The sequence below is a fragment of the Eumetopias jubatus genome, unplaced genomic scaffold (genome assembly GCF_037043125.1).
Source record: "Eumetopias jubatus isolate StellerSeaLion01/CBP00866 unplaced genomic scaffold, mEumJub1_p1.0 scaffold_3, whole genome shotgun sequence".
NCBI lineage: Eukaryota > Metazoa > Chordata > Mammalia > Carnivora > Otariidae > Eumetopias > Eumetopias jubatus.
The window spans coordinates 155,538,565-155,564,597 of NW_028274809.1; the positions used below are offsets into that span (position 1 = coordinate 155,538,565).

General features: G+C 35.4%; 1 protein-coding gene and 1 pseudogene across 1 annotated transcript in view; both read right to left on the reverse strand.

Moving 5' to 3' along the window:
- PCDH9 (protocadherin 9) overlaps positions 1–26,033 on the reverse strand; it is a 915,036-nt gene that overhangs the window by 829,875 nt on the left and 59,128 nt on the right. The window lies entirely within an intron of this gene.
- LOC114211108 (large ribosomal subunit protein eL33 pseudogene) lies at positions 11,876–12,307 on the reverse strand (annotated as a pseudogene).

Genomic DNA, 26,033 nt, shown 5'->3' on the forward strand with positions numbered 1-26,033 from the left:
CCCACTGTTGAAACCTACTCTTCAGAAACACATATTCCTTTTAAAATATCACTATTCATTGACAATGCACCTGGTCACTTAAGTGTTCTAATGGAGACGTACAAGATTAATATTTTCATGCCTACTAACACAGTGATGCCTTCTGTAGCCCATGTATCAAACAGTAATTTCAACTTTCAAATCATATTATTTAAAACATACATCTTATAAGCCTATTGCTGCCATAGATAGTGATTCCTCTGATGAATCTGAGCAAAGTAAATTGAAAAGCTTTTGGACAGGATTCACCATTCTAGATACCACTAGGAACATCTATGATTCATGGGAAGAGGTCAACATATCAACAGTTTGGAAGAAGTTGATTCCAGCCCTCATGGATGACTTTGAGAGGGTTAAGACTTCAGTAGAGGAAGTAACTGCCCATGTGGTAGAAGTAGCAACAGAACTAGAAGTGAAGCCTGAAGATGTGACTGAATTGCTGCAATCTCATGATAAAATTGAAATGGATGAGCAATTGCTTTTTTTATGGATGAGCAAAGAAAGTGGCTTCTTGAGATGGAATCTACTTCTGGTGAAGAGGCTGTGAAGATTGTTGAAATGATAAGAAAGGATTTAAAATATTACAAAAACTTAATTGATAAATCAGTGGCAGCATTTGAGAGGACTGACTCCAATTTTGAAAGAAGTTCTACTTTAGGTAAAACACTATCAAACAGTATTGCATGCTACAGAATAATTGTTCATGAAAGGGAGAGGTAACTGATGCAGTAAACTTCATCATTGTCTTACTTTAAGAAATCACCACAGCCACCCCAACCTTCAGCAACCACCATCCTGATCCGTTAGAAGCCATCAACACAGAGATAAGATTGTAATTTGCTAACAGCTCAGATGATGGTTAGCATTTTTATTGAGAATGTATTTTTTAATTAAGGAATATACAATTTTTCAGATGTAATGCTAGACTTAATAGGCTACAGTATAATGTAAGCATAACTTTTATATGCACTGGGAAACCAAAAAACTTATTTGACTCACTTTATTGCAATATTTGCTTTATTGTAATGATCTAGAACCAAACCCGCAGTACCTCTGAGGTATACCTGTATAAGTTTTAATAAACTTTTACATAGTTCCATTTATCAACATTAATTGCCTCTGCTAAGATTTTACACTGATTCAATATGGAAATAAAATTGCTCTGCATCAAAGACCAGAAAAATGGCTCAAACCGATTCTAATAAAAAGCTGATATTTTAACAATTATGGGTTATAATTCATTTTGATTTTGTGGCTTTTAAATCAGCAACAGTTTCAATGGCCCCATTCATATCTGATGTTTGAATTTTAAATGAAAACAAAGATGGCAGGCTAGTTCACTACTTTCTAGCTAGCAGTTAAGAGTGTTTGGCACATGACACGTGCTCAACAAAATGTTACAGAATTAACAAAGATAAGCTTTGAGAGTGTAAAGTGATACTAAGGAAAAATAAAATTAAAATATTAAGAGAATAAATAAGGACAAATAGATACTAGCATATTTGAATTTGGTTTCTGAAATTAAAATCCTTGCAAAATTTATAAATAACTGATAGATTTTATGAGAGTAAATAAAATGAGAAAACAGGCATTGAAAAATTAGACTTATTTTCTTTAAATATATATTAAATACATCAAAACAAATTATTTCATCAAATACATCATTAGTATCTTGGACAGCAAAAGAACTAGACTTTAAGAACTCATTTTTACTCAAAAATATCCTCCATTGAACTTCACAACAATTGTATGAGATAGACATAGAATTTAACATTAAGGAATCTAAGATTTAGAATTAGGAAGCCTGTGGCTTAAGTTTGATCTGCTCCAGGTTTGGGGTTTTGTATAGTGCTCCTTTCTGCTAGTTATTGGAAAAGTGGTTCTTATCACACTGACTTCATAATGCAGATGTTTATAAAATATAAATATATCTAATGTATAAAATATAAATATAAAATATAAATCTATTTATAGCATGAAATGTAAATATATCTAACATAAATGCTCTAGCACAAAATAAAAGACATCTGTAATATCTGAACTGGAAAAAGTAGGAGAACTCTCTGAGGTGTTCCTTCTCTCTCGGGCTTACAGGTTTAGAAAAGTCACGAAGGAAGGAAGGAAGGAAACACTCTGCTGGCCAGACAGAATAGCAGGCTGAACTCTGGGGGAGTGATGCAAAGGGAGATATATATCATCATATACATGCAGCCTCCCTGGTGATAGAGCCTTCCAACCGAAGTCCTGTTCAATTCAAACTCATTTAAAGATATCATGGCTGTTACACACTCAGGCAGACTATGAAAGGGAAACTGAAGACGAAATGCATCCTTATACTTAGATGTGTCATAAGCATTAAGCACCTGTGTATTTTGGGAGACTGACCCTTCTAGAGACCACACTACCCATTTCTTCTCATGAGGAAACAGTTCTATATCTCCCTGAGGGGCAATAGTAACTATGACAGAGGAACTCCCCTTAGCCTAAGGAAGGCAAAAAGGGTGCCTTTTAGGAGCTTTCTAACAGAAAAATGTGTAAAGAGGAGATGCAAATAGAACTCTTTAGAGGAGCAATTCTCAACCTCTGTTCTGCCACAGTTTCCAAAAGAGATGTTTAATTTGTTTTAAAAATAGTGGGCTTGTTTTGTCAGGAAACGAGAAGAAAATGTTTTAAAATGAAGGACAAAGAGGGTGCTACAACTTTGTAAAATTTGTAATAGTTTCTTAGGAACAATGATCCTTGTTTTTCATCCTCATGAACAGGTTCATGTGAGAAGGGCGTTGCCGTATATATCTTACTATTGGTGTTGTCATTACTAAAGAAAACACAGTCCAGATAAAAAACCAGTGTCTATTAATCTTGAGCCACCTCAGTTAATTAGTGAAATATTCATACAATTTATAAAACATTCATACTAGGAAATATCTATAGTTCTGGGAACAAGTACACATATTAAAAGCATAAAACATTAGGCACTTGCTATATACCAAACTGACATTGAAGGAGTAAAAATGTCAACAATCCTAAATCCCTGTGTGAACAACTTTTATCATTCACTGTAAAAGAATGCTAATAGAGTGTCCAGAGAGAAAACCTTTGTATATCAGAGCCAATGTTTCCTGTGATTCATTCCACTTACATTTTAAAGCTGTTGATAGAAGGTGAGTATAGTATGCATCAGGGAGAAAAACAGGCAGAGGACATGCAAATGTTCTGCAATTCACTACGTACTTTTCCAACACAAAAATGAGACGAAGTGGGAAACACTATCTCAGCGATCACGTTCTTTCAAATTAAAACCTCTCATGTTTGTCAATTATTTTGACACTGTCACTTTGACCCCATTAATTCCAAAATTAGTTTCTCTAGACACTAAATCACTACCTGTCACTTTGACCCCATTAATTCCAAAAATTAGTTTCTCTAGACACTAAATCACTACTTTACAGGTATATCCATAGACTTAATTGGGGAGTGGGAGTGTTCACAGACTTTCAGTTTCCCCATCTTCGGTGTTTGACATAAAAACAACCAGAAAATTAAAGTTCTGTTAAATCAGACATTCATTAGTCTCCCTAAATGACTTTAAAGGAAAAATCTAGTACACACCATAGTACAATGTAATGATGACAGTAAAAAAAAAAAAAAAAAAAAAAAATATCCACTCCAACATGTATTGATGACTGCCCAAAGCATTCTTTGGAGGACTGTCTAAATATTAGTAGCAAACACCAAAGAAATAGAATTCTTCAAGAACTCATGATTTGGTCTGAACAAGATACTTATAAATGAAGTATCTCTCTATTATGATTCTTAGGTTTCTTCCAAGTGTTCTGAATTAATTATTTATACCTTGTCAAATTTTTTTGTTCTTCCATTTTCATACATGATAGGAATGTTGAGGGATTTTAGGCATCTCATTTAGTACCAGAGAAGCTCAACAGTCTTAATTAAGACAAAATATGATTTCTCAATAACAAGTAGAGAATCTTCATGCCTAATAGGAAAGGATATCTTGCCCAATTAGATTATCATCCACACTACAGTTTATATCATAGGTTTTATGGCATAAAATAATAGACCACACAAAGAAAACCTTTTGAGGTTTCAGTCGTATATTCAGATATGCATGTTGTAACTTTTCAAATCTAGAAATAAGTAACAGGAATCTTTTATGGATAAAGACTAAGAGAAGATTAATGCAAAGCAGTCCAGTTCAAAGTCAAATTACGACATGATGGTTACTGTACTATTCTTTATAGGATATAAAATATACTAGTATAATGAATGAAAAGTCTCCCTAAAGTGTTTAGAAAGTCATTTCAATGACATTTCTCAAACTTCAGAAGAGATGATATATCTGTCAATAAAATGACACCGAAATCATATTTTATAAGGATTTTAGATTAACACGTGCTTTTGCAGAATGACATTATAAGATCTTAATATCTATAATCAGAAAGTCTTTTGCTCTTAACTTGCAAGGCAATAAGTTTAAGAATTAATTTTGTCTGCTATAAAGCTGGCTTGCCTTTAATCTTCAGATTTAAAAGGTCTCTTTTTGCTGAATGTTTTAGGCAGGTAATTGAGGAAATAGTCCACGTTCCATTTCAGTCAACATAAAATGACATTGAAATGTCTTCAGATGTTTCCAGGAAACTCACGCTAAACAGTCTGTTATATTTGATATTGAATAACAGCAGAAATCCATCTCTAATAAAGCCCTTTCCTAACATTTTATGTAATGAAGCTACATATTCATGACAACTTACTTGATTCATTAAGATGTCAAAAAACTAAGCATATATAAAATGCATATAAATTGATATGTGGATTTATGATGATTTGTAAAATGGAGGATATCACACATGCCATATGGTCTTTCCCCCAAACGAAATTTCTAGTGTAATTTTGAAGCCAAATTCCTAAAAAACAAACCAAGACAAAACAAACAAACCAGAATGATTGTCCTTGGTTTGCTCTGATGGACATCTTAATTCAGGCTTTCTGCCATTATTTATGTCAATGGAAATCTTGAAAAATCATCTGCTCAGTAAATTTTGTAAAGTGCACAAAAATATGCATGGAACATCGGAAACTGGCAAATGACCCTTTCCAAAATAGATCCTTCCAGGAATCTTTGAGACTGTTCACATTTAGAAGCGGCAGTGGTTACATTAAGGACTTATAAAAGGGGTCCAATTCTGAAATGCTTTCAATGCTTGTGGATAACTGGCAACTTCTTTCTCTTTTATTAAACATACTCTGCCAGAAAAGCCTTCTTCAGTCAAAACAAACTTTCACTTAAGAGCAGTTTTTTTCTAAACATTTTCATAAAGTAAATAATGAAGCGGGTTTCACCCCCCTCTCTTTTTTTCTGATAAGAAGTGAGAGTCTAGTTTGGCAAGGAACAACTGTGATTTTGGCTTTCTTTTTTAAGTTTATTCTTTCAAGGTTCTGAATTTTGTTATATAGGTGCCCCGAGGCAAGGAGAAGCATTTTTATACATACAAAGTAGATAAACATTGGAGGAAAGATGCTCTAATGGACCGTTTCTCTGCTCCCCTCCCCGAGCTTATAGCATTTTATCTGTTCTGCAAGTATTACAGTTGATCTGAAAAGACTTCTTAGACCATTGTTTTTAGACTTAGCATTCTTTGTTATTCAATTTCTTATTGTCAACAGCTGAAAATTGGATGCCTAAATTTTTTTGAATGAGAAATAATAATTTTTGGAAAGATAAAATGGTTTTATCTTTGCAGTTATTTAAATCTACGTATGGTATTTTTTTTAACAGCACAGGTGGGAATGGGATAAGAGGAGAGAGTGAGAGGAAGTCTTTATCATGCATACAAGCCCATGATGTATATTTACTAGGATAGCAGTAACATGCTGTTGGGTCACACCTAACCACACACTCTGCGCTGTTGTTGGAGGGAGAATATGCTTGTCTCACTTTAAAGTTACCTCTTTGGCTAATGTTCACAGCTGTGTTAATGAGCTTGAAGAGGGTACCATATTCATTGCTGTTGTTGTTGTTGTTGTTGTTTTTAACCAAAAAGGAATAACAACTGAAATGGAGTGATTTTGAAAGAAGATAAGGACATTTGGGGACTGTCCCACAACAGCCAACTTTTCAATAGCCGAAATCATTTCCTTATATTTCAGGGACACATTTACAAGCAGAGACTTGTAATTTTGTTCCTTTTTTTTTTTTTTTTTTGCCCTCATTAGGTATTAGAAAAATGCCTTCACAGATGGATTGCCAAGAAATAGCTGGAGTCTGGGCCAGTTCTCTTGCATTTTTTGTCTGTCAACTAAACTGTCCTCCAACCACTCCATCCTCCCCGGTAAATGAGCGTGCATTACATGCAGGATAAAACTATCATATCCTTAAACAAATGTCCTTTTCAAAAGTATAATATAAAGCCGACCTAGAAAGTCTGCTGCTATAAGGATTTCATGTTTTGCTGATCCTGGGTCTTTTCTTCTGAAAGGCTTTTTATTGGTCCCCAGTGAAAAGTTGAGATCAGCATTTAAATGTGGGTCTATCTTTTTAACATACTTTAAGTCCTCAGAAGTCACTAAGTCTCAGTGGCTCTGAGAATTTATAAGCATATCTAGGATGTTAAGAATACCTTCCATGTCTTTTTTTTTTTCCTGCAAAATTACATTAATTGGAATTTGTATTTTTTCTTCCCCTTTGTGATTTGAAGGAAACATACTACAGAATAAGATTTGTTCAAGACCATTTCAGTGTGTGAAGCAGCTCTCCCCAGACAGTTAGGGACCAATTATAGGAATTTCCTCTATTCTTTGGATTTTTATAGCTGATGTGCACTGCTTCCTCTCCTAGGTAACAGCAGCATGCACATGTGCAATGAGACACAGAAAAGGGGAAAAAAGAAAAGAAAAAGAAAAGAAAAAAGTAATTATGTTGTTCCTTGTTATATGCAATAACCAGTATTTGGTTAGAATGCTTGTACAAGTTTTAATTTTAAATGAAAAGATTAAGGCAGGGGAAACCAGCATTCTCTTTAAAATTACCACTTTTCTGAATCAATCAACATATTCATTTGCATTTAAAACTTGGCATTTCTTGCTTCAGTCATATTTTTCTTCCAGGTCCTTTGAAGTCCTTTTCTACATTCTTTACACTTGTCATAAAGACATTTTTATTTACCATTAAAGCCTAAGAAAAATTGATCAAGGCCTGGAGGTTTCATGTTCTTCACGTTTTGAGTTTACATGTTAAATTGCAAAAATATAGCAACAGAAAACTATCCAGTGATGAATGTAATAAATGGACAAGTTCCTTTGATCTTCAAAAATATATTAAGTTTTTGATTCCTAGGTGATAAAGCTATTCCATGATCTTATCAGTTCTAATCTAGAATGGAATCATCCAAAGAAACAGACTTTTATTGAGTATCTACTACAGGGCTGCAACTAGGATGACACAGAAAGGGCCATGGTTTTCACCCTCAAATTGGTACTCAAACTTCAGCACCCAACTCTCTGCCCTCATCTACTATATGATACCAGTAAGCCTGCAACCATATTTATGAGCAACAATGTGCCAACAATGTTGCTAGATCTTTTGAGGGAATATTAACTTTGAGGAATTATGTGGGAAAAGTGCTAAGACAGAGATCTGTCCTCCTAGAATTTGTGATCCTTCAGAAGTTACCTTCATAATATCAGTATGAAGACAGCAAGCATAATATAGCACAGATACGGGCTTCTACTGCTGATTGCCTCAGCTGGATTCTGCTTCAACCTCCAGTTCTGTCATATCAAACATGTCATTTTTAATATTTCTAAGTCTCATTTTATTTATGAAAGGTGTACAATAGTGCCTACTTTACAGGTGTGATGATAATTCAATGAGATATCTTATTTCCAGCAGAGCCCCTGTGTTATTGTGGTCATCATCCTTATTTTCACAAGAACGGAAAGAAACAAACCTGAACAAATATCCACTTCCATAAAAAATGAAGTAGCATTAAAGGGAAAATCAAACTATAAATATTAATATAGTCAGGAGTTTTTATTTGATATTTTTATGATTACTTATTACCCTAAAATCACAAAGAAATTGCAATTTCTACTTCCATAAAGAAAACCCAAAAGCTTTTACTTCCTATTAAAACCTAAGATTATTAACTTTAAAACGAGGCAATGGCAGAAGTAATAAAATTGTATAGGTATAGTTTTAAAAAAACTCTGCTTTTACCTAGACACTTCCACACAAATTAATGCATTTAATCCTTATAAACACCTTGATTGTATTTTTATCCCCATTTTACAAATGAAGAAACTAAGACTCAAAGTTATAGAACTTCTTAGTGGCAGGAATATCTAATATTCACCTTTAATGCCAAAATTCTGAGAATAAATGCTTATAAGGGTTATATGTAGGCAGGAATATTTGCAGTCCATATTTTAGTGGTAAAACAAAATTCTAGTTTTAATCAAAACAAGAAGTCTAAGGTATTGCTTTCCGAAACAAGTCCAAAAAATCATAACTAGTAGAGACTGTTACATTTATTAAACCACATTTTGACTGCATTGGCATGTAAAATGAACACATAATTAAGATATCTTGAACGAATGTTGACCAAAAATATAATCATTGGTTTCTTATTCATTTCAATGGCCCCATGTTGCTCCCCTACCCTTGGTTTTGCTAAATCAATAAGTATAATTTATTTAAGTCATGTGATTCTTAACCACAATACACCAAAATAAGTGCCCATAATTATATCAAGGAGTGAGAATAACGATTTGTAAATAAGTAGAAAACCATTTACAACTAATGCATATTTGTTTTAACTTACCAAAAAAACACCATTGGAAATCAAGAGTAACTCTTTGTAAGTCCAGGCATTCAGTGCTATTCCCTCACCTAACAAGAACTCCAGGAAGACCCTATCTTTCCACGGCACAATTATTTGCAAGCAGAGTTAGTAACTAATCCTTTGTAATCCAATCTACCTGCTACACTGGATTAACCTTATCTCACCAATTTTAATTGTGACTCTCGCCTTCCCAAGACCGTCCAATTACTCTCCACTGTCCACTCCATAAACAAAACTTAATCTATGGAAAAACTGAATTCAACATTCACCATATATGACTTCCACTGTACATGGGCTTGTCCTCTGTCTTTACCTATTTTAACCCAGAAAAGTCCTCCATTTCTTCAAAATCCAGGAAATCCTCATCCTTTTCTTGAGGGTCTCTTTGGCCTTTCTATTCAAACTTATTCCTTCTATGAATATCTCCTGCTTTTTTTTTTTATTACATTTGTGGGTTTTATCTCTGTACTATCTTGAAACAGGGCCATTTATTGTGTCTTCTGCTACTAGAGGCAAACTTCTGGTAAGAAAGACAGAATCTTTTTTCACTTTTATATTCTCCCATTGCAGCTTAATATAACACTTTGCATACAGCAGGTGACCAACAAAATCTTGAAGAAAATAATAACATTTCCTCCTTCCTCTTTAGGGCTATTAATATTTAATGTAAGGAACATGACCGTATTTCATAACTCCCTTGCGATTTCTCCTTATGCATTGCTGGATGTGGGTGTATGTGTCTGAGCAATGCAATGGGAACAGGGTTAGTTTCTCCTGGCAAATCAATAGCTATAACTTCTTTCATGGTTGGTCTGAAAGAAATGGGCATGATTCCGACTTGGGTAGGAAATCTAAGAGGAAGAACTGCATTCTAAAATCCTATAATGTTAGAACTGGAAGACCTCGTCTGATCCAAGGACCTCATTTCACACAGCAACTAACAATGGGGAATACTTTCCTTTTAGAAGCTGGGAAAGCTTTTTGTTCAATATTTAGAGGAAGAAAAAAAATGTATCTTTTCAATCGATCAAAACTGAGGCAAATAATAATTAGGAGAAAAGTGTTCTTAAGCTCAGGGCTTTAGGCTTTTAAGGACTTGTAAAGACCTCAGAAAGTAGCGACCAGAGTAGAGCTGAAGGGAACATCTCTACTCATGTCTGGACCACACTCATTTTTAAGTCACCACGGCTCAGGTGCACTCAGGCTTCCTGTATCATCATTGTGCCTAAGGAGAGAATTCTTGTGTTGTAAGATGATGCACATGAAGTCAAAGATTCTTTTTTCTTTTTTAAAGATTTTATTTATTTATTTGAGAGAGAGAATGAGAGATACAGAGCACGAGAGGGAAGAGGGTCAGAGGGAGAAACAGACTCCCTGCTGAGCAGGGAGCCCGATGTGGGACTCGATCCCGGGACTCCAGGAGCATGGCCTGAGCTGAAGGCAGTCGCTCAACCAACTGAGCCACCCAGGCTCCCGAAGTCAAAGATTCTTAAGAATATTTTGTTTCACTTCTTAAAACACTCATCCCAAATTACATAAGGGGAATTACAATATATCACAAACTCCCCAAAATTTCATCTTCTTGTAAGTAGAGAACTTATAAGACCTTTTGTGTTGTACTTTTTTTTAAGAATCATATTTTACATTAACTGAAAGCTCAATCTGCCTTTTGGAAGTGAGAACGTTTCATACCCCCACAAGAAACCTGTATGCTTCACTGTTGATAGGAAGAGGACTCTGCCAAACGGTGAACTAATGAGTTAGAATTTGGCAGCACTCCGTGCCTGATACAATTTAGTTCAAATTTATGAAATCTACTGCTTCCAGAAATCCACTTGTGCCTAAGGCCTCTCTGTACCTTTCAGAGTAAAAAGCACGACATTGCTAGACTTCTGATTTTACCTCATTGATGAAGAGAGAATTATGAACAATACATGTTTTCTAACCTAAATCTCTGAGCATTTCTTCAATTTTGCAACAACAGTAAGTCAGTTGAAATCAGCATCTCTTTGGGTAGATAACAAAGTATTTCTAAACCTCTGATTAAATCCCCTTAGACATGACACGCTTAAGCATCTCAAGAAAATGTCTGCTGCCTCAAAATGATTGATGCCCTTTTGGAAAGGAAGGAACATTAGCTTTGTTCAAAGGCACGTTGTCTGGTATTTGTACTCTTAAAACAAAACAGCGTCTTTTTTCCCCCCAACAGGATGAGAAAAATAAAGCCTTTTATCAATAAATATGAAAAAGGAATCATCATTAATGCTACTTTAAAACTCACTTTATTTGGGGAAACCTCTTTCAAAATCATACTCAAGAAATAAGAATGAGGAAGGTGAGAGAGTTTTACATTGTAAATATTTAGGAAGCATAAATCGAGCATGTTAATTAGAGAACTGAGGTTTAGATCTCAATGCAGCAGTGCGTTTTATCAAAATGCATATATGATTCCGTCTCTTCCTGTTGAAGTGGATGAGGTTATCTACCACCTTGGCCCCCGAACCTTGGTGTGGCATTCCAGATACTTCCGCAAATAACCCTAGTTAGTGTGCCCTAGACCTGCCCTGTGCCTCTTTCTCACCTCGGGACTTTATGATCCTCTCCCCTTATCCCGTGTGCCCAGGGGCACCTGCACGGCCCTAGGACTCAGGCCAAGCTCCTCTTTCTAAACCTTCTCTGACAGAGCTAGTTGTCCTTTCCACAATATTAAAAAAAAAAAAAAAAAAAAAAAATACAGCACTTCTCACAACATACTTAGCTTGTTTAAACATACTTTCTATTTGTAAAAATTGTGAGCTGTATGAGCTTCCCACCTATGAAAGCTGTGTCATTTTCATCCTTGTATACTTTGAAATACCTTACACATTTAAGGTAGTCCATAGATGTTGATGAAGGTGATACAATTAAAAAAAAACTTTAATATCTATCCCTTTGCTTACCCAGAGGTTTCTTCTTTCTTTCTTTCTTTCTTTTTTTTACAAGAGAACAAATCTACACCTTTATTTACTTTTCATTAAATTTAAATCCTTGAGGGGTACAGCATCACACGGATTCTGTGGCCAATGGCTTTAGCAGGAAGGTTGCTTCGGAATTTGGCACAAACCGTGCCACTGTTTCCATGAGCACGAGTTACTTTTCCCCAGATTACTCTGGTTTTGTTTGGTTTGCCACCAGGAGTCACTGTGTTGTTCTTTGCTTTGTACACATAAGCACATCTCTTGCCTAGATAGAATTCCGTTTCATCTCGAGCATAAATACCTTCGATTTTAAGAAGAGCTGTGTGCTCCCTCTGGTTCCAGAGACCCTGCTTATAGCCAGCAAAAATGGCCTTGGACCACAGCCTTCCAGACATTATTTGGCGTTACAGGAGTCCTGTACCCAGCAGGCCTCCACAGGCTCCAAGATGGCGGAAAAAGCCAGAGGTTTCTTCTTTCTATGACACTTTTATCTACAGTTACTGGAGATTTACCATTTGCTGAAAAAATACATTTACACTATAATAGGCACTGATGAAAAATTTAGTCCACCCTGAAATAACTGAATTGCCAAAGGAAATCATTTTGTGTGAATGACAAAAGCAGTAGCAATCTCATTTGGCCTTGTTGTGACCTTAGAATTAAAGACACACAATAAACACACACATATACTTTGGCATCTTGCTGAAGGCATATATTGTTTTATGCAACTAATTTAAAAAGAACTGGTGCATTGAATTGAAACAAATGCAAAGAAGAAGAGAATAAAAATAAACAGAAACTTGAAATGACAAAAAGTTCTCCTCATATAAGATGTAAAGAGTAAATGTATAAAATAATCCACTGCCAGTTTAGAATATGCAAGAGATGCAACTAGTTTGGGTAACTTCTGCTGTATTAAGAAATGCTATCCTATGATTTCGTTTTACCTAATTTTCATTGCATTCTCTTAATGTGTCTTTTGTCAAAGGGGCTATGCTTTCTATACATGTGATTTTCAATTTTGTATTTTGGCATCCCTTCCCAGCTTATCAGATATTTCATGATTTCTCTCTAACTTGCCTTTTAAAACTCATCTCAGTTATTTTTTAGAAGCAAACTAAAACTGTGTGGACCTGTATGCAATAGGCCAGCAGGCCCAAGTAATTCCAGCATCACTTCTAAATCTTTCAAAAGTTTTTCAGAGATAGTTCAATGCTTCAGGCTTTACTAACATTTTAAAATCTGTTATAAGGCTTTGGTTAAGTAATTACTTGATATTACTGTATTAAAGGCTGGAGTGTGACAGAAGTATGGGAAGATTTCCAAATGGGAAAGAGAGAGGTGTAAAAAAACAATTCATTTATGTTGAAATTGGATTATAATCTTCATCATAAGTACCAAACGTATGGAAAGCAAATATTCTTGTATTTTTATAACAACGGAGCATATGCTAGATGCATTATGTGCTCCATTAGGTGATTTTATTTTTAAGCCATCTCCTCTTTACCTCCCAGGGGCAGTCCCCTTTTTCCTTCTGTATTTGCTGAGGAATTACTCGCTGTTGACAGAAGCTAGACACCCTAAAGGAAATATCCAGAATACTAAGAACTGTACAAAGAGGAGTAAAACAATGGACTCTGAAATAACCAACAAAAGGAAGCTGTTTTGTGGGAATAAAAAAAAGGCAATATCAAACTCATCTGCCTTTAAGTGTCTGAATTCTATCAGCAACTAAGAATCCAACTCAAATACTAATACGACTGGCAAACATGTGACTGTTTCAGAGCCTTTGGGCTTGCTCTTCTTACAGCCTGCAACATCCACTTCTCTGATTTTCATGTGGCTGGCCAACTTCATCCTGCAGGCGTCAGCTCCAATACCACATCATTAAGGAGACCAGCTTATATCGTATGTCCTTCCTCTCAATCCCTAACACATTTCTTCAGAATATTTAACGTTATCTGATATTATTTTTTTTATTTCTTTCTTTGCTTTAAAATAAGTTGCTTATCTTTTATGTTATCCCCTGTATCCTTGGTGCCTACATGAATGTCTGACATTTATAGAATATTAATTGATTGAAGAAACACACTCCTTTATGGGTATTAATAGATCTTAACGGCATCTTTATGTTTATCCTTGCCCTGACACTGCGTGTGTACATTATATATATATAATCACCTGGGCCACTTATCACTCTCTGGATTTATGTAATTTAAAAATCTCCTCTATTAAACTATTAAACAGCTGGGTTTTCTTTTATTTGTTTTTGAGATATTCGTATTTCAAAGATATAGAGACACTAAGTGCTCAAATAATATTATTTAAATGAATGAATGTAAATTACATTAACTGCAAGTTTAAGAATGATTATTTCTACTTTTCCCAGCAGCTTAAAGGATGTTCGGTCTTTTGAAAGTCTCTGAGATGGCACCTATAAGATGACAGTGCTAGCCTACACTGTGAGTAAACTCTACTGACTCTCAAACCCATGTAAAATCATACAAAAGTGTTTACAATTCCAAATAATTTCTTTTATTGAATAGGAATTGGATAAGAAATAAAACATGCCATGTGAGATAATGAAGTAATATAACTATGAAGGTAGTCTGTTTTTCAGTGATAATATTTATTAAAGATATTTTGTTGGTGACCAGAGAAGGGCCCTTAGCAGAAGACAACTTTAAGAATAGCACATAAAGAGACCCAGATTTTTGTTAAAGTTTCAAACTTGAGTTTGAAACCTTAATGGGCATCATCATTTCTTTATTGCCAGCATAATTCTCTCAGTCTGGGCTCTGGCAGGGAAATCAGACAACTCTCACTGCAACCTGAGGGTTGACATTAATTAAAAACATAAAATCATAAAGCATCTGTGGTGGGTTTACATGCCAAATGAGATGAAGTGATTTTAAAAGTAAACTTCTTACAAAGGTAACTGAATGTCAGAATCTTATGCTTTTCTCTAAAATAAGGATAATTACCATGTCTTTCTGTAGTGCATCATATACACATTCTTATAATTGGCATAATTGGTATCACTAGACCTTTTAATGTTCCTAAGAGACAAGTTACAAGGATAAGGGTATCAGCGCTTATTTTAGGCCCAAAGAAAGTAAATACATCTGTTTCTTCATTTTGTTTCACACAGTTCAGCAGTGTCCCCCTATTTGCAGTTTCACTTTGTGAGGTCTCAGTTACCTGCAGTCAGCCGCAGTCCAGAAGCGGATGATCCTCTTTCTGATAAATCCTCAGAAGGGCAACGGCAGCCTAACACTACATCACAACGTCTGCGTTCATCTCATCATCTCACATTATTGCAAGTACTGTGAGTCCAGTACAATGAGATATTTTGAGAGAGAGATAGACCACATCCACACAGCTTTTATTACAGTAGATTGTTAAAATTATTCCCTTTTATTATCATTTTAATCTCTTACTGTGCTTAATTTATAAATTAAACTTTATCATAGGTAGGTATGTATAGGAAAAAACGTATAGAGAAAGTTGGGTACTGTCTGTGGTTTCAGGCATCCCCCGGGAGTCTTGGAACATATCCACCATGGATAAGAGGGGACTATTATATGAGCTAATGGAACAAAATGTCGATTAGTTTCCATAGCCTGGGCTCAAATGCTTATGTAGCAAATAGAGAGCAGGAATGAGAAGCACAGAATTTCTTTTTCAGTGTTTTTTATCCCAAAGGATGAAAGGCCCCAAAGCATGGATACAGAAAAATAGGGTTTTTTGTATAGCTTTTACCATTTATGAAATGTGGTAAGGGGCACTTGCCTTCTCTGGTGTTTTTACTATAGTTATCTCACCTTAGAAGCACTGAATGATGTAGACAAAAGATACACAGACTGCCATGTTGAAATTATACTACTAAATTTAGTTCCTATTAGCAAGAGGAAATAACCATCTGCCTGTAGTCCAAAATAGTATCACACTCAAAAAGAGAGAAAGAGAAAAAGTATCACTCTATTCATGGACAATGGGATAGACACCAGCCCAGTGACAGTAACTTTAATCTTCAAAAAAAAAAAAAAAGAAAGAAAAGGAAATAGTATTACTCCTCTCTTGTGAATGAACAGACTGATGATCAGCAAAATAAGATGATTTCTCCAAGATCATACAACTGAAAATTGTTGAAAGGAAGGAAGGAAGGGATTTGAATGGGAGGATGTTAGAGAAGAAGGTCACCATGTAGGGTGATCAACTGTCTTGACTCATGGAGACGTGGGACTTTCAGCTAACCTGGCACAGTCATGAACAAAGGATGAGAGCGGGGCAACCTACATAAGGACATATGAACCATGCCAAGGAGTTTAGAATTTGTTCCAAAAGAAGAGGTTTGCCACTGAAGTGTTTTAACACAGGAATAACACGACTTGACTTGAGTCCGGTGTGGTCCATCACATTTGGCACGCTATTGGCACACTGACCCTTCATAGAACTTGTGGAAATCAAATGAAATTTATAAAAAGAAAGTCAATAGGATGAGTTCTTGAACCTCAAGAAGGGAGGTCAGACTGCACCCCAGAAGGTGAAGGTAAAATGTTTTTGAAAGATAAAATATTCTTTTAGATTTGCAGTTTATTTGAACATTCCCATTTAAAACCTTTAAGATAACTGGAGAAATGACTGAGGAGACAGGAGGTGAATAACTTTTGGCCCAACAATTGGCAATGTATCTTCTTAGAGAATTAATTCATTCAGTAATTGAACTCTTTTTTTTAAGATTTATTTATTTATTTTGAGAGAGTGAGAATGAGAGAGAGAGAGAGAGAGAGAGCACATGAGAGTGGGGAGGGCCAGAGGGAGAAGCAGGTTTCTCGCTGAGCAGGGAGCCTGATGCGGGACTCGATCCCCGGACTTCAGGATCATGACCTGAGCCGAAGGCAGTCGCTTAACCAACTGAGCCACCCAGGCGCCCAGTAATTGAACTCTTGAAAACAAGTTCATTCCGGAAAAACATAAACCTCACATTGAAAAAAAAATGTATCACTTAGTGCAAACAAAACCAATAATATTGTAATAAATAAGTAAAGTTTGCAATCAAAATATTTTCTTTCTGTAAGAAAGAAGACTTTGCCTTTTTACTTTTTTCCTATTTTTAGCATAGTTGCTAGAACTTTGAGTCTCTTTGTACCTGTGCAAGGGAATCAAATCCTGATATGAACTTCTTTCTTATTTCTTCTATTGTCAAAGTACTGCAGCTCAGAGACATTCTGAAGAGCTTCTTCAGATGAGTATCACTGCCACCTGAGAAATTCTGACCCCTCTTAGGTTTTGTGATTCATTTCTTTTCAGACTTACAGGTTTCAAACAAACAAATCATCATCCACAACAGCACAAAATGCAGTCGAAACAAATACTGCAAAACTTTCCTGAGTTTCCTTTCCCGCAATAAAAAACCGTCTTCATATTTGTTTTGATTCAATTGCACATAGTCTAATGCTGTTCTTATCTTAGGGTTCAGGCTTTAAATATCATGATTCAAGACAAAATTCAGGCTGTGGCACCCTTTACATCACCTCACTTTCATCAGATATAAATTAGCATTTCACCTGAATCAGCTACTACAATATCCTGTGCCACGAGTGTCCTTCAGGATTCCTCTTAAGAAAGGATGCTTCTGCTCAGAGGCACCTAAGAGAACAATTTGTCCTACTGGGTCAGATTCTGGATTCCCTCTGAACATTCATGCAGTGCTGAGTACAATTGAATTCTCACACCCTTTGAATTAATGTGGTTAGGAGCTAGTTTGTGGAGCATGCAAGCAATTTGTCTAGTCACTTAGATATCTTAAGCATCTCTGGAATCCAAGTACCGTGGGAAAATGTATTTGAAATTTCAGATAATCTATCTGGAACAATGGTAGTAAATGATGTACGTAGAGAGATTGCTGGGAAGAGTACATTTTTGGGATGTTTTTCATCACACTTTCAGATCACAGTACAATTAATGGAATAAAATGATTTAACACTCTGGGTATCTAGAGGAAACCATTTCCAATCTCCTTCCTGATTGCAGAATGAGCCAGAATTGTTAGACAATTCTCTTTAATTTTACTTCAGCTATAAATTTCTGTTCAAATACAAGGAAACTCTCAGGGCAACAAAGAATATGCAAACAGACAAACCTCCTAGTTAATGAAATGCCTCCATGAGGATTGCAATCAATAACAGTATAATCTATGTTCCTAAATAAGAGTACAGCCTCGAAAGAGCGCAGGGCAGTGATGAATTATTCAGAAGGTCTTGCTTTGCTGCCATGCGGCTATTTCCACGCTCAGTGCTCTTCAGTGACAGAAACACCTGGCTCAGGACTCCCTGACTCCAGCCTCCCTGAATAGCCACATCTCTTTCTTCCTTCTTGTTCTCAACGTAATTTATCCACAGAGCCCAAGGCTTTGCAGCTTATCTGAGGGTAAGCTCCAAAGAGAGCCACTGAACTCCAAGAGGAGTAAGTCACTTTCCACAGGTCACAGGTCGACATGCAGAGCTATTATTTATGGTGGGGAACTGTTGACTGTAGAAAGTACCACTGACAGTGTATAGAAGCCTGGGACCTAATAAACACTTTAATTTCCAGGGACTGTCAGGAAGGGTTAATGTGAGCAGGGAGGGGGAATTGGTAGCTAATAGGGGAGAATAATAGAAAATGAAACTATTCCCCTTGCCAGATGTCTGTAATTTGTGCCTCTTCCGTTAGTTTCACAACTAGAGGAGACGTTGTAATAATAGCAACACCACAATTCCTCCAAGGATTACAGAGTTTTGCCCTTCTTTGGACTTCCTAAAGTGATAACTGTGATAGTCTATGTACAGTCAACAGTGTTTGGGAATTGGAGAGGGCCAAAACCTATTAGCTGGCCCAGCCCACAGTGTAAGCATTTTGTTCAAGTCAGCCTTCTTAAATGATCCTAGGAGTAGAGATTTTGCCACATCTTCTGGGAAGCAATTATAAAGCCAATAATTTTTAGTGTTATTAATTTTTCATATCCAGGCTAAATTTTCCTGGGCTCTATTCCTTCCATTTACTAATGCTCATTGGCTACCCTAAATCATGTGCATTTGCACAAAACTAACATTTGTAAATTATAACTTTTGATAAAATAGAAAGATACGACAGTCTCTTTCTCAGATTGAACTCTAGTTTGGAGTTCTCCTAAACTACAACAATTTCAAAATACATGTTATCTTTGAAAGCGTCTGACTGTCTGAAAGCTTCTCTCTAGAACTTTAGTCTCAAAATTTCGGTTGCTGAAAGTGGACTAGATAGATGCTCTCAGGAATTTCTGTGTGAAATATTTTTATTAAAGTTCACATGCCAAAGACCACAAGCAGCGTTGGCTTCCACTTGCTGGACTCCTAACTCACAGAACAAGCATCAAAGGCCTTTCCTATCTGATCACCAGAAGAAATCGTTCACAGAAGGTCAGCAGTTTTTGACCTAGTTCCTGGCCTGCAGGACTCAGCAACAGAAAATAAAATTGGCCGGACCTCAATGCCCTCTTCTAAAACTCCCGGGTGAGGGGAGAAAATAAGGTGTTTCAGAGTCTTTCACATCTCTTTTCATGTCAGAGAGAAAGAAAAACTGACGAAGCACCCCCTTGACATGACTGTATTTGGTCATAATGTATTCAGGAAATAAAAGCTAACTAACTGTCCCAATATACAACCTGCACTATTCTAAACTAAGAAGATGGCACTCTGGTTTGAGGCCACTAAAAGAGAAAATCTTTCTTAAGTATGTCATTAAATTAAGTAGGGAAACGTAGAAGTTAACAAGGAAATATGGGCAAGATCCCGTCTGTGTATTTCCTAGTCTTTTATTGCTATCCATTTCTTCTGCATTCATATCATGATGCAGAGTAGCCAGGACAATTAATTAGTTATCATATATAAATAGTAACACTTTTAAGTTCCTGCATATGAAATCAGAGAAGTAACCAACTCTGAGCTTTCAAATGTTTCGTTACTGTAGCAACTCCGTGTGCATGAATAAGAATCAAAAGGAATCAAATATAAAGAAGCACACACAGGTCTGAGCCCTGATAAATAAAAATGTGAAAGACCACAACTCTCAATTAAAATTGCACTAATTGCTCATAATTTCTTTTTTGAATCAATCTGTTTTCTTATTTTAATATAATGGTATAAAAATCCATCTATATTCTTTTTAAAAATGGTATTGTGGTAGGAGCACTTAACATATCTACTCTCTTGACAGATTTACTCTAAGGGTATAGTATGGTATTGTTACCCATAGGCACAAAGTTATAGAAATCTGCTACACAACAACTGTTCATAAATTTATCTGTCCTCAGCAGATAGGAATCAAGCTACTCTCAAGTATATTATGTATTAAAAATATCTAAAGCCCAGATTTTAAAAATATGTAATATATAGGATCTTGAATAGTGCTTTCAGAAGATAGATCAGGTACTTTCATCTCATTTGTCAAACACAGTTATTAAAATTATCCTCTATGTGTGCTCTAACTTTTCTATCTTGAATTTGCTTCTCTGTCATTATATTCCTGCCATTTAAAATTTCAGTGCAGGTTTTCTGTAACAAGGTCACATCGAAAACATTAAGCTGCCTAACTTCAAATCATGTAACATTTCATTTTATCTTGTAAGAAGATATTCAAGCAGTAATTATAATTTCTGATTTTAGTTATTAATACGTCAAAGAAGATCAAGAAAAATTTATTTTTTATCCCAAAACTTGCTGTGTCAAGTAACCGAATTTAAACCCTGCATAATATTTTGCAAAGATGTATCGTCACTTATTTTTTTTTAAGATTTTATTTATTTGAGCATGAGAGAGAGTGGGGTGAAGAGTAGAGGTAGAAGCAGACTCCCCGCTGAGCGGAGACCCCCCAATGCGAGACTCAATCCCGGGACTCCAGGATCATGACCTGAGCCGAAGGCAGAAGCCTAACTCACTGAGCCACCCAAGCGCCCTATCGTCACTTACATTGAGGTGGCCAAACTGTACAGTTCCTTAAGGAATAATCGGTGCCTTACATTGTCATTTTTTTACGCATAGTCAGGAAAACTATCAATAAATAAGTCCAGATTTGTTTATTAGTACCCTGAAACCAGGCCATTACAGTAAAGAGAAGTATGACAGCCTACAGGAATTTTGAAGTAAAAGATAAAAGGGGTTTCTGAAGTTTGTGAAGGGAATAAATGACACTATTTTTCCCTTACCTTACTGTAAAAAATTAATTAGCTGAAAGCTTAAAGGATTTAGTTTTTAAAAAGTTATTAATCCACTCAAACATAATCATGTACTTTGATATCTCCTAGTCATTGCCCAAATGCATGTCCATTTGCACATCATGAAATTATAATACATCTCCAAGTTAATTTTCTGCTGTTCTCATTTTGTCTATAAACATTTTTATACTTGTTATGTCTGCCCCTTATAACAGCACAGATCTATAAATACTATCAGTTAAAATGTCTGGAAATATATAACGTGTCTATATAGAAAAATACTAAGATCAACAAGAGTCTTAAGAAGAACTAACATTTGACTCCAGCTGTCAAATTTCCACTGCCTTCCAAGATGGGCCCTCTGCTCTGGTGGCCCTTTTCCCACTGTCACATGGGCAGAGCTCCTTGTTTTTCCCCTTCAGGCCTTTGACCAGATTGTGTCTTCCTCTCCTCATCCTGGTCTCAGTTTATTTCTTAACTCCTCAGATCTCTTACCATGCTTTATACATAGGAACTTCTGCCTCCCTTGCTCTACCCAGTCACTTTCTACCTCCTTACTCTGTTGCATGTTCCTGTGACACTAACCCTGTGAAAATTATCTTACAAATGAATTTATTTACCTGTCACCTATCCCCCTTAGTGAAAGCCCAATCAAGCAGAGACCTTGACACTTTGACCACAGCTATACAGCATCTGAAACAGGGCCCTAGCAAAGTGTAGGTGCTTGATAATGTGAGTTGAAAAACAATATGTGAAAGAATAAATGAAAAAAACCCTAAAAATCACATGTAATCCTATCACTCAGAAATAAACTCTGTTAATTCTTTTGGTATTATTTATTTCCCTCATTCCATTTGTTTCATTAGGGAACTATGATAATAAATAAAATAGTTTATTTTTTTATTTTTTTAAAGATTTTATTTATCTATTCATGAGAGACACACAGAGAGAGAGAGAGAGAGGCAGAGGGAGAAGCAGGCTCCCAAGGAGCAGGGAGCCCGATGTGGGACCCGATCCCAGGAGTCTGGGATCATGACCTGAGCCGAAGGCAGATGCTTAACCATCTGAGCCACCCAGGCGCCCAGTAAATAAAATAGTTTAATCTAGTTAAATAGTGAAACATAAATGTGGTTATACATGAAAAAATAAATATAATTATTTTTAGAAAGTAAAATCATACCATAAATATTGTTTTGTAACCTGCTATTTTTATTTATCCATAATACGTTAATAAAAATTTCAGCATGACATTAAATTCATAGCTGAATTTTATGGCTGCAGAATATACCATTATGTATTTTACAACAGGAATAATTAATATTTCATGGGTGCTTATTGCACTATGATCTGAGTTAAAAACCTTACATTAATTACTTCATCTATGTTCTCAGTAAGTCTGATACTATTCTGTTTTATGAATTGTCAAGACTACCTTAAAATTAAATGGCAGAGTTGAGATTGAACCCTGTTCAAAGAGAGCGTTTTATTCTATCATCTATCTATCTATCTATCTATCTATCTAGACATCCAACCATCTAGCCATCCATCCATCTAGCCATCCCTGCCAGGAAAAAGAAAGTTATTCTAATTTGTATTGCCATCAGCCCTTTCAGAGAATGTCTGTTTTTTGGAATCTAAGTCAATTTTGGATACTTCATTGTGTACTTTTGACAGGTGGATAAGCATTAATTATTATCTTAGCTTTTTAATAAAATTTTATTTCTTAGTAAATTTGAATAATTTTCCAAGATGTTTTGGCATTTGCATTTTTTCATTACTGTAATAAATCTTATTTGAAGACTTGATTTGTTGATTTGTGATTACTTCTTTTTTTTTTTTTAAGATTTTTTTTTTTATTTATTTATTTGAGAGAGAGAGAATGAGAGATAGAGAGCACGAGAGGGAAGAGGGTCAGAGGGAGAAGCAGACTCCCTGCTGAGCAGGGAGCCGGATGTGGGACTCGATCCCGGGACTCCAGGATCATGACCTGAGCCGAAGGCAGTCGCTTAACCAACTGAGCCACCCAGGCGCCCTTTTTTTTTTTTTTTTTTTTTTTGATTTGTGATTACTTCTTAACAACTTATTACATTCTGTTAATTAGAAGCTCCATAATTCTACCTATTTTGCAGACTTTATATATATATATATATATATATATATATATATATATATATATAGCAAGTAATGGCTTAACCCATACTTAAGCCAGTATGATTAATTAGGCTTTCTGAATCTGTTTCTTCTTGAGTAGAAAATGCTGTAGCATGGGGTCAGTTTGAATGGTTAAGATCAGGGGCTTTAAAATGGCTTCCTCTGGATTTTCCTATCAGCATGGCCTCTGCTGACCACTCCGTGTACAATAATTTTCACATTAGCCATAACTCACTGGCCCTTTATACTTCTTTAATTCACCTTTGACCTTTATGAGCATGTGACATACACTAAAGTATTTGTTTTTCTCTTCTATCAGATACAGATAAGTGCCATGAGTACAGAGTCTTAGTTTGCTAGTTCTATACCCTCCACCTGTGATACATAGGGATTAGGCATCCAAAAGATGACTACCTAGAGCAGGAGGCTAAGAGAATAAAGTGATTCATGGCATTCATGGCTTCCCTTTGAAATGAAGGCCTACTTTCTCTATACTACATAATCTGGAACAAGTCACTTAACCTGTTTGAAAATTTAATTTCATATTATACAAAATGTAGACATTTAGGTAGGTACCTAAACTATGAGTGTAATGAGTTTATATAAATTATTTGGTTAGTACATTGTTAAAACAAACCAAAGTTTGGTAACACAACATAATTGATATTTTTTGGCAAATGGAAGTGTCTACTTATTTTATTAGACTCATATACAAAGCGTGCCTAATAAGAACTTTCAAGGATTTTGAGTTTGTTTTGTTTTGATTGTTTTGTTGTGTTTTTTAATTCTGTGCTATCTTATTATAATGGTAATAGGAGAAATAAAGTTCCTTTTCTCTATCAGGATAAAAAAATACATAATGTTGCAATGAGTGGTCCAAGTCCATGTTTATCTCTGACTGCATTTCTGCCCAATAGACCACAACTTTACACTTATTTCCATTATCTGGAAAATATCTTTTCTTTGGTAAACTAACTAGAAAAGATCCTTGCATAACATTAACAATCACATATTTTATAAAATAATCACTGAAAAATAAAAGTTCTTAACACTATGTCATTAGTGATTAATACAAGTTTCTTGCCTTAGAACAATACTGCTCCTTATTCTACTTCAAAGTAATAAATCCATAGGAATTTATTATGGTTTTTTAAGACTTTGTCCTATCTAAGTGTAAAGTATTTAGGTTATGTTATTTAACTTTAAAAGGGACCATGTGTATCATTAGGGAGCATAATGAAATGGCTGAGAGCAGAGAGAAACTGTGGCCAGACTATATAAGTTTTAATCTGCTTCTACTACTTAATAACTGCATAGCTCTCAGCAAATTACTTAAACCCTCTGGGGTTCTATTTCCCTTTTTATAAAATGATAAGGATAATAACTATATTTACTTCATAGTGTGAGTGTGAGGATTTAAGATGTTAATATAAAAACAATAAGGACAGTACCTGATTTTGGTAAGGACTGTATCATATAATTCTCTAGTACATAAAGTCATATTTATTGTTTCATAAGGAGAAAAGCCACTCTTCATCAAGCTTTCACTTAACCATGGAAAAGCTTTTGATGTAACCTTCTAACTCATTTGGTTTAAGTCAATATCTTTTTCTTTACAAGAGTTGACATTCCCCTGTGACAGGAAAATCAACATTTTGAGTCACTTGCTTTAAATAACAGACTCAGGCCCAGCTTTGGCATCTATCCATTTCCAATTCGTTTTCAAAAGCCTTTTAAATATTTTTAAGCCCCATTCCATCTAAATATTGGGGCATTTCAGGGCACCTGGCTGGCTCAGTCAGAATAGTGTGCGACTCTTGATCTTGGGGTCATGAGTTCAAGCCCCATGTTGTATGTAGAGATTACTAAAAAAAAATAAACTTAAAAAAATGTGAGAGAAAAATGTAAATATTGGAACATTTCTTCTTTTCCTTTTCTTCATGACTATGCCATAATAATAGTTATTGCGCTCTGACCAAACTTAGAACAGATAGCTATCTGGAGTTATGTTCATAATCCAATTTATTATCAAATGTATTAAAATTAGTGTATAGAGGGATTTAGATTTACATGAAATAGTCAGAAATGAAGCTTCTCCTAATACACCCAAGGAAAAATAAAAGGAGTCAGAGCTGTCTTCGGGAACTTGAGGTCACATCCTTATTATTTCATGCAGAAACAAATTGTTTGCTTTACAGCAACAGATAACAAAAGCCCATATTAAAAATGACAAATACAATGCTGGGAGAGAAGAAAACCTACTGATAAAGGCAACCATGTTGTAGACAACTTCTCTAGAAAATCACTTGTTATCCAAAGCAGGTGGCAATCCGTATTCACATTTATGACAAGTTGTGACAAAACCTTTATTCTTGCAGCCTTCTTCTAATGTAAAATATCTGATTTGAAAATGATTTCAATATATAATCTCTCAGCTAAGCCTTGGCATCATATCACCATCTTATATTGCTATAGTTCAAGAACATTGATTCTAAAGGCTGATACAGAATGTTCATAACCATGGGGAAATAAACAGGGAAGAGGAGGAAATATGAGGAGAGAAACAGATCTATACCAAGAATACTAAAAAGGTCTTCAGTGACTTTAAAAATGAATATTAATAATACAGAAGAGAAATACAAAAAAAAAAAAGACTACCAATTGTCAACCATTATTCAAGATTCATATAAAATGCTCTCAATCTTTAAACTTCTGTTATCTCTAACTTGAATGAGCTCAACTTCCCCTGAATCTATACACTTTTTAAAAGTGACTTTTAGGGCACCTTTC